The sequence below is a fragment of the Ambystoma mexicanum genome, chromosome 8 (assembly GCF_040938575.1).
Source record: "Ambystoma mexicanum isolate Mex_15411 chromosome 8, UKY_AmexF1_1, whole genome shotgun sequence".
Lineage (NCBI taxonomy): Eukaryota > Metazoa > Chordata > Amphibia > Caudata > Ambystomatidae > Ambystoma > Ambystoma mexicanum.
The window spans coordinates 1420359334-1420375394 of NC_090929.1; the positions used below are offsets into that span (position 1 = coordinate 1420359334).

The following is a 16061-nucleotide window of genomic DNA, read 5'->3' on the forward strand; positions in this document are numbered from 1 at the left end:
ACAGAGTCTATAGCATCGTTCAAGCATGGATGGCCAACCATGGCCTATGCTTGAACGATGACAAAACAGAGCTCATCATCCTGGGTACGGCAGCCCGCATTTCCAAACTCAACCAAAATTACTCAGCCTTCATCATCGATGGTAACACCATCAAAGTCGCTAGAGAAGTAAAAACCCTAGGTTTTTACCTTGATGCGACACTATCTTTTACCAAACAGGTGAACGCATTGGCCTCATCCACGGCTTATACATGCAAACTAATACGAGCTGGGAAACAATTCCTATCAGATGACAGCTGTCTTATCCTAGCTAGAGCCCTCATCTTATCAAAATTAGACTATTGCAACGTCCTTTACATAGGGACAACCAAACAAATCATCAATAGAATCCAAGTGCTCCAAAACAATGCACTTAGAGCGGCACTAAGTATCCCTAGAAGAGTACATATCTCAGAAATAAGACGTAAACACAAATGGTTATCCACCCAAGAAAAAATCAGCCTCAAATCTGCCTCCCTTATCCACAAATGCTTAAACAACAAAGCCCCCCGCTACCTCTCAGAACGCTTCAACAGAAAAAATCCCACTAGACTTACAAGGACAGTCAGCCCTAACTGCCTACTAGTGCCCAGATTTAAACTAGCCACTATTGGAGGATCCAGCTTTCCAGTCAAGGCAGCGCAATTATGGAACGCCCTACCTCATGCACTCAGAGCTAACCAAACGTTCAACAACTTCAGAAAGAACTCCATAAAATGGCTTACTGAGAATGAGATTTAAATGACTCTCTACCCTTGCACTTCCACATGTACTTCACCTGACACGCAATGACCTGCTATATTGCTCGTTCACCACCGACCTGCTATATTGCTCGCTCGCCTTGGATTTGATTGATTGTCTGCACTTGTTTTACCTTGCAAAGTCAAGTAATGGCCACTCTACCTGCTCTGTAACCTGTAACTTGTAATGTATGTAACCAAGCTGTAAACTTCCTTGTTCTCTTGCGCCCTGCTACCCCAGGGTCCGGTGCGCACAATAAATAAACAAACAAACAAACAAATTGAAGCAGCCGTCAATCACAGTGATGCAGCCTGCTTAAGAGAACACTGCAGCAGAGACGTGCCAGTGCCACAGAATACTTACGAAGTGCTTCTGACAGAGAAGAGGGGGAGAAATCAGTGGTGTGTTCTACGGAAAAATCAACACAAAGTCAGACCACTTCCTCTCAAGGCGTGTGTACAGCGAGTTGGTGAGGGACAAGTGAAAACAAGTAAGTGTGCAAGATGTTCATCTCCTGTAGTTCTCCCAACTTGGTCTGAACAACTGCTTTGCACATCACAGTTCATGTTTTAAATTGCACCTTCCTGGTGAAAAACACATGGAGACGCATCTCAAACTATTTTTGGTGGTCCTCTTTTTTTGGTTGGTGATACATAAAAGCAGATGCACATTTCACACCACCCTATCACAAAACGTATGTTTCACTGCCCTTATTGTGAGTAATCCCAGTTCACGGTGCTGATCAACGGAACCGAGCCATAGAGAATGCACAGCCTGAAAAAACAAGGAGTGGACCAGGGTAGCTGCTGACCGCCAGGCCCACAAAAGGAGGTAAGCAGTGGATCGTGCAGGGCAGAGGAAGTGTAAATGGGCCATGGGAGAAGAGGGAGGCTGGGTACATGGGGCCCAGCCTGCTGTGGTGTGCGGGCCAATGCAACGCTGCATGAATAGTGGTGCTCCCACCCACCTTCCATACTTACCGTGGCTGTCTTAATGCAGTGGGAAGGAGGACCAAAGGGAGGGGGGGTGCACTGCAATGATGCCCTCTGTCCTCACAGGAGCAGGGACAGGCAGCGGTCCCTCTCGCGCTATGCTAGCCTCCCTCATGCAAATATCACTCCACAGCAGACTTCAAACATAGCCCGTCAGAAATTCTAATAACCAAAAGCATTGGTGCATATAAATCGAAATATAGCAGGCATATTGTTTAGTGTACTCAATGTGCTCCTACTTAGTAGCTGCACAGCTCCACAGCAACAGCAGCTGGCTGGCAGACATGAGCGAGAGGGTCAAGGCCCAAATGGTGCTTCAGCCATTTCATTGCCAAGTGCTGCAAGCTGCCAAGCCAAGGGCATTCACTGCTCCCAAGCTCCTTTTTTTACATTTACAGTACCATTGTTTTAGCGATACGCCACCAAAGCACCAAAAGAAAAAATGTAACCCACAAGTCCTACATACTCATTTGAACAGTGCTTGTTTTTGGAAATGAGGTGTGGGCTGTTCAGCTTGAGCAGAGGACATCTCCTTCCCCTAAATGTTCCACAGAGCTTGTATATCAATCACTCAATTCCCCCTTGCTTACCATGAGTCACCAGAAGCAGGTTCTGGAGGACTTGGTCCTCATGCAAAATGGGTGGTTTGGGATTCTGTTTTGTCAGAGCACCGCCCCATCTTCCTCCTGCCCCAATAAAAGACAACATAAAACATAAAACAACAGCATTAACACACTTCTGAATCCAGTGTGGGACCAGAATGTCCTAGCTTCCCTGGGTAGCCTCATAAACTACAGGGTGGGGGATCTGAGGTTGCCACGTTCGTTTACGACTCTTTCCCCCCTAATGAGCCCCATCCAAGACTCCCCTCGCTCAATTCCCTTCCAGCTCTTTGAAGAGAAGAATAGCATCACTGTCTAGTTTCTGAATGGCAGCCAGGCCTGTGTTTAATAGAAAGCACACAGTTATCTGTTAGAAACTATGATGTCACTGCGTTCATAGCAGAAGCAGCAGATTAAAGGCTAGTGAGGTCACGTGCCACACTGAGGCTTTCCCTGCTGTTCTGGCGCGAGCGATAAGGGGAGAGCAAATATAAATCCATTATTCATATAACAGTCCGGTGCGAACCAACGGCTGTTTCATGTCTAGGGCTTATCGGAGTGCCCAGGACGCATCTGGACGAGTACAGATATCCCCGCTCCAGTGCTGGAGAGCTCTCGGCGCGCGCTCGCTGATGTATGGTCCTTTTCCCGCTCTCTGGCCGCCTGGAGGACACATCCGTGTTTCTGCCTCGTGCCAACATGATGCCTGCCCCGCCCCTGAGCTCTGGATCACTGCTTCGCTATCTCGGGGTCGAATCTTCTCATTCCATACTGTAAAGTCCCCATTGAACTTTTCCAGAAAGCTCTGGAAATGTGCATGTCTCTAGAAGTTGAAAGAGGCTGGCAGCTGAAAATAAACGGAGTTAAAAATACACATATAGTGTAGCAGGTACGGGCAATGCCTCTGACACACTAATAACAATGAAAGTCCATTCAAAACGTAATAACATAATTAATGACTGGAAAATCTTTCCTTAAATTTTGTATTCGTATGTAGTATTTACGAATGATCATACGTTTGCAGCATATAAGCCGAAGTCTTACTTTTTCCAAAGATACTTAGTAACAGATCCGCTGTCGAGGATGTGCATTTAATGAAATCTTCCTCACACCAAACAGACATCATTATTTTCTTCCTTTTCTAAGCAGTCCCCGTTTTGACTAATAGAGGAACCGATCCACAGCAAGGTAGCGTGAACTGTCATGGTCTCACAATGTATTTAAGCAAGGAAACAAGAACTGGCCAGACTTCGCAATATGCAGTCCATAACTAGCCTCTAGGCACCCTGTCATAGGCCCTCATTACGTCTGTGGCGGTAAGGCAACAAGACGCTGTTGTTACCATGCTGCCACATTACGAGTTGTGCTTGCGGGTGCCGCTCTGCTGCACAGCGGTACCGCAAGCAGAACAGGATGCTAGCAACGGTACCTTTATGAACGGTACCGCTGCTACCATCCCCCCTATGGGGGCTCAAATGGGAATGGGGACGTACCGGCTCTGGGTCCCGCTAAAGGGAAATTACCGGGCCCTCCAAGGTCAGAATGGCCCGGTAATTCCCCTTTTACAGGACCCAGACCCGGACCCGAGTTTGGGGGTAGCCATGCCCTTATTAAGGGCATGGCTACCTCCAATCTTCTAATGAGGCACACAGTCATGCTTTGGGGAGGCCACTTGCAAAGGGTGACAAGGTTAGTTCGTAGTTCATGCTCCTGCAAAACAAGGCCTCTCTGCTGCGAATTCGAAAACAGTGTGACATTCATGTTGTATGTTTCAGTGCATGACAGAACAGAAGGGGGTTTCCCTTGCTGGTTCATTGCCTGTTATTTGACTCAAAGTTCAAATGGCAACACGATATTCCCCAAATTAATTTAACGGAATAACTTATTTACATCATTTTGTTATAGTTCAAAAGAAAAATATATATTTTGACTAACAATGAAAAAATGAATATCTATATTACACTTCTGCGGTACCGACCCTGCAGTCATGGTTAAGTTGCAGCCAACTCTGAATTATTTTTCAAATTTCTGTGTGGTTTTGTCTAGGCCGGCAACATTAGAGGGAAGTCCCAGAACGTTTGAAATCCAAATAGACATGAATGGAAAAAATGTTTGCTACTTGACATATTTGCACCAAACTTGCACAAGGAGTGTCTGTCTGGTCCCAAAAGCGTGCTGTTGCAAATTTAGTGCTAACCCATCCAGTAGATTTGAAAAAATAAAATGCCCAAAAAGTAGGTCCAAAAAATGTGTGATATCTCTGTCTGGTCCATGGACTCAGTTAGGGAGAATTCTCAAAATGTGCTAATTTCCCTTACCTTTTGAGACCTCAAGCAACTCTGTTGGATTTCTAAGATTTGATTTTTTTTTACCTGGGAACAGTGTGAGTCTTTTTTTCCCACTCTTCCATGTATTTTGTGTGTGTTTTACTTATGTGTTCTTTGGTTATGGAGTTTTAAAACAACTCCAGTGGCATCATCTTATTCTGTGTGTCACACAGCACCTTCAGTGCAGTGGCACAGGGATATATTTCAGACTTTCCAAGGTTTAAATACCTTCTCTGGGACTGACTACTGTTTCCCAGGGCATGTAAAGTTAAATTGACTTTACTAGTCTCTTTAAATTTACTGACCCAGCACACACTATCTTCCTATAGAGTGCTGCAGGGGTTGCCTAGCTTCCACTGAGTCAAAACACTCATGTAAGAGTCAAATGTTAACTTTTCCTACTTTAAATGGCTGGTGGCAGTGGTTTAGATCAACTACCATGATTTTTCCCGACCGCTAACAATGGTAGCTAAAAATTAGGTCAGCCATGTTTTTCAATATGGCGTCCCAGACCTGTCTGTAAAAACAGACTCTGGTTATCTTTTTTCGCCATTTATTTTAGGAAAAGTCCTTCTTGTGTTTATCTGTGCGTGCCAAACCAGGTTTGGTCCCTTGGTTTGTTGGCCTTTGGCGGGCTTCAGTGCTGAAGCCCTCCTCTGGCGCCTGAGTGTCTGGGGTGGACAGGATGTGAGGGAGGTGCCCGAAACTCCCTGTGCTTAGTCTCCTAGGAGACCTGAATGAACTCTGGCGCAATTGACTGTTTAAAAGCAGGTCTCTGGGACTTGGAAAGCAGAGTTGACCACTGGAACGAAAGAACTGAAGACGAGCTGAAGGAAGAGGACTGCTGCAACTCCTGGACGACCAGTGAAGCCTTGCTGCAGGTCCGAATTGCCTGAAACTCTATCGACAGAGAAGCCCTTCAAGGTTAACCTCTTCTCTTGAGTTTGGTGGGAACAACCAACTCACAAGCCACCTGGACACTGTCCCCATCTGGTCGCATTTTCATCAGAGTGCTGTTGAAAACCGGATAGGCAGAGGGAAGGAAATCAGCTTGTGGACTTTAAGGCACTCACACCTTAAACCAAAGTCTTGCTACAGCTTTTGGCCTGTTCCCTGGGCAGTGCAGGAACCTCCCGACTTCCTCCTTCTTGTCCCCATGACTGAAGCTCAGGAACAGCAAGATCTGCTCGAACTGCCTGGAACAACTGCCTCAGTCACAGCTTTCTTCATTAACAAGGTACTGTGCCTTCGTGAATGTGTGTGAAACTTTCCTCAACTCTGAAGGCTTGTCCTCCCCTAAACATTCGTCAAACTTTTCGCCTTGCCAAATTCTCCTAAACTCTGTGGCAAAGACTTAACCGTTACTACCAGAACTGTGCTATCCTATACAAAGACTCTGAACCATTGACTTTGGCCCAGGGCTATGAGAAGAATTGCTGATTGTAGATAACTGATAACTGAAACCCTTTGCCCAGCATATGAATGTATTTGGGCTGTCTATTCTTATAAACTTGTCTTTTTACTCCTTTAATAAATATCTGAAGTGCCATTTTGCTCCCACGTCAGTGGAGCTAAACTTGTTCATTTACTTACCGGTTGTATTTTTGTGGTTTATTAGTGTGTTATTAGTGTGTGATATTGAGCTGCTTATGCTAGTGTAATGTTTTCCAACTGACTGAGTAAATAAATGTATATTCTTTTACCAAGAAATCTTGAGTAAGTGTATATTTGAATCACTCTATTGGTTTGTCCTTTGTGTAACTTGTTCTACTGCTCACTTACGCTCTTGAGATAAGTCTGGCTGCTCAGCCATCACTACCACTTTACTGTGTAGTACAGGCTTGTACCAAAGGTGAAATTGTGCTTACACTTGTAGTCTTAATTGCATGTGGTGTTCCCAAAGGATACTGCAGGTGATTCTGCCTAACAGACTCACTTCCTGGTTTGATGTCCGCTGATACCTCCGGACAAATCGGGGAACCACATAACATTCACAGACATCATGCTTGGTCACTGATTGATCAATTAAAAATGTGAGGGCCTTTGAAACGGATGCCATATTGGATTTGCGATCTGCATCAGTAGTCCGCGAACATCACAATAAAAACAAATGAACAAACACAACATTACACTTGTCAAACATCTCAGGTATTCAAGGACATTGCTGTGATGTTCGTGAACTTGACAAATGTTCGAGGACATCCATGCATGTCTGTGCATTACAAGGTTGGCGAAGAACAGTTATTAGATGGCTTATAACTTTACTGCCATTCAACAAATGTGTACAAACTTTTGCAAAAACAATATACACCCAACTCTGGATGTTCTTATGAGAAGGGATAGTACTGCAAGTCTGCACACTGCCCAATTAGAAATTGATGTTGTTGAAAATGTCACACATGTTGTGCACTTGATTCATTCGGATGATCAGCCGACACATGTCTCACCCCTCCGGTCATTCTCAACGCTCACAAGCTTTCAGGTCCTTGCTGATGCTCCTCACGCACGTTTGCTGAAATCCCACCCCGCACTTCGGGCTGCAGCCACAAGCAGAATTTATTTTCCCATTTACACCTAGGGCTTCGGCCATGCTGCATGCCCCAATAAGTAAATCAGAGTAGGCATTCATCCTTGCTGAGGGCCAGGCCGACTGTCCATGCACCAAAGTTACATCACTCTTTTTTGTATTTAGATTTTGACACTTTGGAAAAATAAAACACATGACAGATTTGCAAAAGCATGCTTTCAGGTCCTTGCTGATGCTCCTCGCCCAGGTTTGTTGTAATCCAGTGCAGCACTTCAGGCTGTAGCCGCAAGCAGAATATATTTTCCCAATCAAATATAGGGCTTTTGCCATGCCACACGCCCCAATAAGCAAATCAGAGTACACAATCGTCCTTGCTCAGGGCCAGGCCATTGCCAGGCACCAACGTTTTATCACAGTTTTTTGTACTTACATTTTGACACTTTAGAAACAATTAAATACATGACAGATTTGCAAAAACATGCTTTCAGGCCCTTGCTGATGCTCCTCACAAATGTTTGCTGCAATCCTGTTCAGCACTTTGGGCTGTAGCCAGGAGCAGAATGTATTTTTCCCATTCAAACCTATCCCGATTTCGAAACACTTAACCACATAACCGGTCCCTGGTGGCCATGCACACTTTAACCCCATTGCCAGTGCCTCTTGGTCATGGCTAGTAGCCAGATTGTTCACATGATGGACGTTGGCCATGACCCAGAAAATCTGGCCACTGCCCATGACCACAGGCTATTTAACTCAGTCACCAAAGGTATTTCACTATTTTTTGTACCTACATTATGACACTTTAAAAAAGAAAACACAGTCACATTTGCAAAACCATCCTTTCGGTTGCTTGCCAATGCTCCTTGAATGAGTTTGCTGCAAATCTGGCCATGTTTTATTTTTTGAAAAGTGCAAAATATATGTACAAAAATAGTCATATAACTTAGCCCCCATGACAAAATCCATTCAGACCTTCCACAAACATTCAAGGTTGGGTCTATAATCTTTCTGAAAACATTTGTTCACATTCATCAAACAGCAACAAGGAAATGTGAGACCCCCCTCTAATTTTGCCCCCTCTGGACAAAATCCCACCAAACTGTCCGAAAGCATTCAGATTTGGGTCTAAAATCGTTTCGCAAACTTGTGTGAAGATCGGCCAAACGGCATCAAATTTATAAGCCTTTCAAATATTTTGGGACTCCCTCTCCAATTTTGCCCCCTCTTAGCAAAACGGCACTACACTTTGCAGAACCATTCAGGGTCAGGTCTAAAATAATATTGCAAGATTTCATGCAGTTTCATGGAGTGGAGCCAAAGTTGTAAAGTTATAACTTCTGGGATGTTCGTGGACTTCATAGAAGAAAAAACACCCGATTTATTTGGCTTTTTATGGCCATAACCCATCCCATCATCATCACCCCTCACCTCCCAGAGATTGTTTCATTAGTTTGACAGGTGTAATGTTTTGGTTTTTAAAGTTTTTACTGCCATGTCCATAGACTATGGGTGCAGTTCATGAATCCAACATGGCGTCTGTTTCAAAGGTTTTGATGCACCTCACATTTTTTATTGACCAATCAGTGGGCTCATATGATGTCTGCAAACATCACGCTGCTTACTGATTGGTCCAGAGGTGTCAGCGGACTCCAAATCAGCAAATCAGGAAATGAGTCTGTGAACTGGACCCAGATAACACTATTTATTTTAACCTACTTTTTGGCCATTTTAAATGATCTACTGGGCAGATTTACACCAAATTTGCAAAAGCACACTTTCGGGGCCAAGCCCGCTCCTCGCACAAGTGTAGAGAAAACCCTCAACACTGACACCAGAAAAAATGCAACCAACTAGGGAAAAAGGCTGAGCACACCTTTTCCAAGTAGACTAAGTTTTAATCTAAACAGAAATAGAAGTGCACCAGCAAAGAACTCTACTGCCACGGAACATTCTGGCAAAATCAGTATGAGCTACACTTTATGAAGCCACACAGCGACATCAGCCACACAGTGACATCAGTGAAGTAAGTTACATAATGTACACATCCAAATGGCTGGTTGGTGTGACCCTATAAATAGGTTACCTTCTACATAAGGGATGCCAGGCCATTGGTCCCAGCCCGTCTGTCAATTTTCTTCCACATGGGCTACTCCTTGTGCGTCATCAGGTACAAACATACAAGTAATTGCCAATTTACAAAGGCTAAGAGGATACTTCAAGGCCATTCCATCTAAGAGACTACAGCCCGATTCCAGACACATTGGCACCCGTCCAAAGCTCCCTAGCCTCGTTTTGGTTATGTTTTTTACAACCTCTGGCACCGCACAGCACAAATCACGTGCCCTATGCTAAAGGCAACTGTTCCCTGCTTTCTGATCTTTCTTGATCGATTGGAGGTGCAACAGTTTTATGGTTAGTGGTCTGGGACTGACTGGTATCTTGGAATGCTGGGGGTCTTTGTTTGGGGGCATCTGGGTGCTATTACTTAAAGCTGGAACAGGGAAGGTCAGAGCCATGTATCCTCCTTCTCTTGGGATCTCTTTTTAACAGAGAGCTCTCAATCCCCTCGTGGACATGCAGGGAACATTCCCTCTGGCATACAAATGCAGCAACATGAGACAATGAAGGTCTATGAATCTCTGCCGCTCTGTTCGTTCTAACCGCCCCTGTTAGAACCTAGTCCCAATTCTTGATTGCATGCATTAATTTCCATTTGTCTGGCTCAGGCTGCGACTATGGCTGCATTGCGAAGCTTGGCCTTAATTTCAGTATGGCTGCTACTATGTAAGATGGCATTTAAGTCCCATTGGGCCTCATTACGACTCAGGCGGTAAGGGATTTACGGCGGCGTAAACAGCGCCGACCCTTACCGCCTGAGTACGAGGTCCCTTAGCACCATGGCGGACTTAACACCTGCTTTTAGCAGGTGTTAAAATCCATGGCGCTAAGGGACCATGGAGTTAATTACGCCACCGTAATTTACGGTGGCGTAATTAACGCCTTCCCCACTCCCATTATGCCCTATGGGGCAAAAATGGGAATGGGGAAGGGTAAATGGGGATTGGGGACTTACCGCCCCGCCAAGGTCGGAATGGGGCGGTAAGTCCGCCAACCACCATGGCGTAAACATAGTTTACGCCATGGTGGTAAAGTCACGGCCCAGGCGGTAACTTACCGCCTGGGTCGTAACGAGGCCCATTGTATTTTAAAGCTAACATATATACCACCCTTCCTGCACTATAACCCCTGGCAATAACCCTCCCCCACTGCAACCTCCTCAATCCCCTACTGCAGACTTCCAGGCTTCTGCCACATTAGAAAGCGATTGGGGCTTTGGGATGAACATCCCCCCTCCCAACATTCCCACCTTTTGTTAACACTACATTAACAAACTCCCCTGTAAACGTCTCGTCCTCCTTTATCCTTCTTTCATTTTCCAATCTTTCAGCTTCCAGGTATGGTGGTGACCCATCCTTTGGTACCCACGCTGTGCATACAGTCCATAAACTTTTCTCTGCTTGTGCATATTGCATGTCATATATATATATATACACCCTCCATCTCCTGCTAAATCTACCCATTGTTCTGTGTAATTCTCAGGGTCAAGTGGGGGAACTGTGGTGGTGCCTGTGGGTGAAGGTGTTGCTCTATTGCAACCATGCATGGCTTGTTTGGGTCGTCAGTCTGAACTGCATTTTCTTTTGTACTGTGAGGTGCCACTTGTACCCCAATTGAGAACATCATCATTGCGCTGCTAGGCGCTGCTTTGCCACAACACTGGAGTCCCAGCTAGTAGTGCAGAATATTACCAATGCAAACACAATCAGAGGAACCAACATCTTCTTGACAGCCCACATCCAGGATGGTGCCCAAGAAAAAAGTTTGTCAAACCAATCAGTCTCTTGTATGCCAGCTTCTGTTTGCAAATGAGTGGCAAGAATGTGCAGGGCCCCTATTATGTTGATAAGGGACCCGTTTTCTGTGTCATTAGGAGGTGTGTAGGTGCAACATAAATCACCAATGTTTTTACAGACCCCTCCTTTCATGGCTGTGAGGATGATCTACTCTGCAGCGTTATCAGCCTATTTGGACGTATTTCCATCTTGGTCGCGTTGAGGCCTTGTTCTGTGTCATTGGCCAGCTGGATTACTTCCCATTGTACAACCTGGAGCCATTTGAAATTTGCGGCAGTCTGCACCCCCAGTAGCAACAGCAATGCAAAAAAAGTTTCTTCTTTACTGTAGATTTTATATTGATCTGGTATTTCTTTTAGTAATTGTGAGGAATCTTGTGATAGATAATTTGATCTTCTCCTCCTGCGCAAGTTTTCTTTTTATCTCATCTGTCAAGATGCAAAATATAGACTTTTGCGGTAGCACTTTGGTGAGGATGCCGGACCCTGGTGTAGTTGTTGGAAATGACAAGCCACCTGGTCCCACTATCACATTGTCTTCAGGGACCACAAGGAGGTCTGAGTGCAATGAGGCCAGTGAGAAGGTGCCCCTCGTCGATGGCGGGAGCTGCAGAAATGCCTGCTGACCACACACCCAGCAATTATAAATCATGGCAGATGTCCCATTCTTGAGATCCGGAATTCATAACGTTTTTGTTGCACCTACTATTGGCCCCACAGACACACTCCTTCATTTTAAAAGCACAGTTCATATTCTTCCTGCTTTTGTACTTTCACTAGTTTCTCTATTGCCTCGATCCATGTGAGTTTTGCCACTTGTTCATTCTAGTACCAGCTGCATACACTGTTCAATTTATCTATCAATACTTCTCTGAATCCTACTAGTCCTCATGCCATGCAGCTAATTGCAGTTTCTTGCCATCTGTTTGCCACACAATTGACACCTTCCTGCTTTAGATATGGCCTTTGCAAGCACTGCACACTCTTGGAGTTTTGGGAACATTGCAGTTATCATGGTCTGCCACTTCGAGTCCGATGCTTCGTGCCTGGAAAGAGCTTTGCATCCTGCGCATTAATACCTTGGGGGTTCCCGACGTGTGTGGAATCAAGGAATACATGTAACAGCTTCCATTAACTTTCATTTTCCCCACTGAGCTCATGTTTGTGTACCAACTATTACTTAAATCTGGATGGTGCACATCTTCTATCGTGTCTAATCCAAGTCCTTGTTATTGATCGTATTTAACCCTTGTAATTTGTCTTTATAAAAGTCTCGACACACCAAATGTGAAACATTAGGAAAGAAAGTGTCATTTACAATTATGCTAGAGAACACATTAGGAAATAATGATAACATGAGCAAATTTGCAAAATTCCCCAAACATTGCTGGCTGACAATTGTATCATTGGCAAATGCGTTAGGCTGTATATCATGGACCACAACCGTGGTATTGTTTGTTTCAGTCATATTTGCAGTCACATTTGCAACATTGTCATGTGTTAAAGATCCCACAGAACCACTAGTAAACTATCGATTAGTACTAGTTGTGTTTCCTATCACCCCTTTTTATATCACCACTCTATCTGGTCCAATATCCCAGCGAGTAGAGCACTCGCTTTGACATATGTGCAGAGCCTGCTGATGCAGGTTTGAATTGTGGTAGTGCCAAACGCAGCCTTTCATCCATCTGAGGTCGATAAATGAGCACCACACATGGTGGGTAATAATAAGCTGCACTTAGATACCTGAGGGTTAGTATTATTCTTATATAAAACTACATCCTGAATACATTCCTAGTCCAAACATAGAAATAGCAAATAGACCAGCAACACAGTGCATAACCCAAATATATGTGGAGGAAAACACCGTTATAAGAGAATATTAATGGCAGCGAGAATGTTGCTTTTTATAGATGGAATTGTTAGACCCCTGTATGCCCATTTCAAAAAGGAGGGAGATGAAGAGGATGAGAGAGAGAGAGAGAAAGAGAGAGAGAGAGAGAGAGAGAGAGAGAGAGAGCTCTATTTTCTCAAACAATGAGTAGCAGTGACTAAGGTGTCACTGAGGTAGTTTCATTGTGGGGCTGTCAAAAATAAAATTAAACTCACAAAAGGTGGACTAACCATTCATCTGCAGCTACACATCTTCCTTTAGTAACAATACCAGGATAAAAGTGCACAACGCGCACTGTTAGTATTTTACAGAGCTTGGGCCATGGGTGCACCCATTATCATAGCTCACAAACCTTTAACGCAAGAGGAGTAGCATTGATGACCAAAAAGGGCCCTTAAATCTAGGCGTGTTCCACTGGTGGAAAACGTTTTTCCCAAAGACAGAATCACCAGGAAAAAGCTGAAGAGAGGGTGACATAGGTGGAAAATCAGATGCAGCGATGGTCGTTTCTTCAGTCCTTGGCAGTACATTTTATGGCTTTCATTAAGGCATGCAAATAACTTCTCAATTCCTCCCCTAGAATGGACACAGCCCTGTGAGCACCAGATGCTCTGCTTACTGGAGATAGAGGCATGTGCATACGTCACCCCATTTCCACCTCATGCGGTGAAAAGTGGTGGTCCTTACAGGATTGTGTGCACATGCTAAACAGAGCAAGGGGCAAGCAGTGCACTGAGTTGTTCTTCTACGTGCACTTCTACGTTCTACGTGCAAAGCTTGGATAATTTGCTCTTTAGAAGACCATGGGCCTCATTACAAGTTTGGAAGCAGCCATGGAGCTATTAGTTCCATGGCTGCCTCCAAACCGGGCTCCATTACCGGGCTCCTGCAATGAGGAATAACCTGTCATTCCAACATAGGAGGACCCGGTAATTCCTCCTTACAGGAACCATTCCCCATTCCCATTTGAGCCCCCATAGGGCTCAATGGGAATGGGGAGGGAGGTAATTAAGGGCAAATTTTAACTGCCCCGTTATTACCTCCCTCTTCCCCTCACGGGACCCGGAAAGGACGCCTGGTTTTACCAGGTGTCTGATCCGGGTCCCGCAAAGGGAAGCTTGTAATCAGCGCTCCGGTAATGAAGGGGGTCGGTCCCGTACCAGCCCCCTTCATTACGGGAGTGCCAGGGTCATAATGAGGCCCTATGTATCCTCTCCAGAATCCTGTTGGCCTAGGGTTGGTACATTTTACACATCCGATGCTTAATACCCAAAAATGCTGTTATCTCTATGTGGAGTTTGTTTAAAAAGTGTGTGCCATTGTCAGACCTTATTACATCCCAAACACCCCATCAGGTGTGCACAAGGACCAGCTTCCACCCACCGTGAGAAGGGACATACAATGACTATTAAGTAGTGTGACCCATTACAGCTCTCTCCCATGTCAGCATTATTAATGTTCAATTCACACAATGGCCTAGTAGGGTGGGGCAGTGTATCCCTAATTGTCCTGAGGGTGAGACCAGTGCTGTAATTCTATCAAGTAGTACAATTGATAAGCATTCTAGTTATTGCTTCCTGCATATCGGGGACAAACCAGTCCTCCTGCATATCTGCAGCTATATGCTGCTTTGATACATGAGAGGAAAGATGCATCTGGTTGAATGTGACCTGCAGCAACTTGTGTGGCACAACTGCTTTACCCAATGTTTCATTTCGCCACAATAAATCTGTTGGGCACTGTTTGCATTCCCTTTTCAACCACAAATCTTTCTCCTCCTGTGGGGCCCGTCCCTGCACCTCAATTAGTTGTGCAATACGGGGCTTGATTGGCTGCCACATCTGCGGTAGCGTTACTGAATGAGACCTCATCTGTGTTGTTGGTATGGGCAGTGCCTTTCACCACCTCTGTCAAGGAGGGTTGGGATAGTGCATTAATTAGTTTATCTAGCAGTGCCACTTGTTGTATCTGGGACCCGTCAGCCCTCCTAAATGCCCTCCTCATCCAACGTGCCAGTACTGTATGCACCATGGTGGTGACATAGCCCAGTCAGAATAGATGGTGACACAGCACCCTTGAGATGCCAGAAGCACCTCAATGAGTGTAATAAGTTCTGCAGATTGGGCCGAATAGTGCATAGGTCATCTCTTTTGCACCAATACCTCATGGACTTTGTCCACTAGGTGGACCACTAACACCCCAGTTTGCCTCAGACCTGTGCCCTGGTCAATAGTTGCTGACCCATCAATGAAAAGTACCCAAAGCCCCTCAAGTGGGCTGTCCCTTGCCTTTGGGATGTCATCCTCCTCCACCTCGAATCTTACACAATCATGCATTGCAATGTCTTCCTCAGTACACTGTTCTGTCAAAAAAGATGGCGGGATTCACTGTCACTATATGAATGTTCGGGCTGGACAGTATGATCTCATACGAGGATGCCCGCTGTGCAGTCAGTGTTGATTTGGAATGCTCCAAAATGGCAAACACTGTGTGCTTCACATACAGTGTTACAGAGCACCACATAACCATTGTGGAGCTTTTTTCATTTGCGAATGCATCTGCAGCAAGCAATTGTTTGCATGGGAACTGGCTCAGCATCACAGAATCTACCATTCTGCTGTAGTAGGCTAATGACTTGACCCATTGTGCTCTTTTGCGTCAGTACTGTGGTCATCAATTGGCCATTTGAATGGGAAAATAGATATAACTCTTGTGTGTGTAATCAGGAGTAGCATCATTGGGGCAGTGGAGATCACTTCTTTTAGGGTGTTAAAGTTGGTGGGCATGTCCTCTATCCATTCAATCTTACTGTCATTCTATTGAGCCTCTTTATGACCATGTAACAGGGGCCTAGTGTACGCTGCATAGTCTAGAATCCATTCCCTACAGTAATTACACAACCCTAGAAATGCTTGCATCTCTTTGAGAGTTCTGGACTGGGTAGGGCTGTGCACTGAGGAGGCACGATCAGGTGTCATTTTCTTCTCATGAACTTATATCAACTGGCCTAAATAGAGCACTTCTTGG

At 45.0% G+C, this 16061-nt stretch overlaps 1 protein-coding gene across 2 annotated transcripts in view; it reads right to left on the minus strand.

The window, feature by feature from the left end:
* The window catches only part of LOC138473064 (zinc finger matrin-type protein 4-like), a 1763309-nt gene that overhangs the window by 100147 nt on the left and 1647101 nt on the right, over window positions 1-16061 (minus strand). The window lies entirely within an intron of this gene.